Source organism: Chrysochloris asiatica, unplaced genomic scaffold (genome assembly GCF_000296735.1).
Source record: "Chrysochloris asiatica unplaced genomic scaffold, ChrAsi1.0 scaffold00017, whole genome shotgun sequence".
NCBI classification, from domain to species: domain Eukaryota; kingdom Metazoa; phylum Chordata; class Mammalia; order Afrosoricida; family Chrysochloridae; genus Chrysochloris; species Chrysochloris asiatica.
In genome coordinates, this window is record NW_006408535.1 from 32,108,942 (window position 1) to 32,109,516 (window position 575).

At 42.1% G+C, this 575-nt stretch overlaps 1 protein-coding gene across 1 annotated transcript in view; it reads right to left on the minus strand.

Annotated features, from left to right (window-relative positions):
- Positions 1 to 575, minus strand: part of METTL17 (methyltransferase like 17) — an 8,836-nt gene that overhangs the window by 6,942 nt on the left and 1,319 nt on the right. The gene's annotated exons all lie outside the window — the stretch shown is intronic.

A 575-nucleotide genomic window follows, 5' to 3' on the forward strand; every position in this document is an offset into this window, starting at 1 on the left:
CCCCCCCCCATGATCTAGACTTTGATTGGACACTTTAGTGCCCTCTGATCCTTCACCAAACTCCAAATGCCTGGTATAATTTATCTTCTCGTAATAGAGTTCCACTGAGCTCTGCTAGCGCAGCGGTTACGAATCGGTCTGTGAACCTTAAGGTCTGTTTGAAACTACTAGCTGTTGCAGGTGAAAAATTAGGCTTTCTACTCCCGTAAGGATTTACACCCTCGGAAACCCTGTACAGGGTCACTATGGGTCGGAACCGACTCGACGGCACACAACAACAACAACAACAAGTCTGTGTCTAGTAGTAGTTTATCAAACATAACCAACCCTATCCCTATATAGGCTTTGTTCTATATTAAGAAACAGGATATCGATAGGAAATAGTTTTGGGACTGTATTCAGTTCAGTTCTATTAAGCAAGTGTCTACTGAGTGCCTACTTTAAGTCAGGTACTGTAGGAAGCACAGGGAATAAAAATGAATAAAAGGCAGGTCTGTAATATAAAGGAACTCACAGTCAAGAAAATAACTCAATGAAAATAACTCTTGAGAGTGCTTCAATACTGGGCAGGGGCA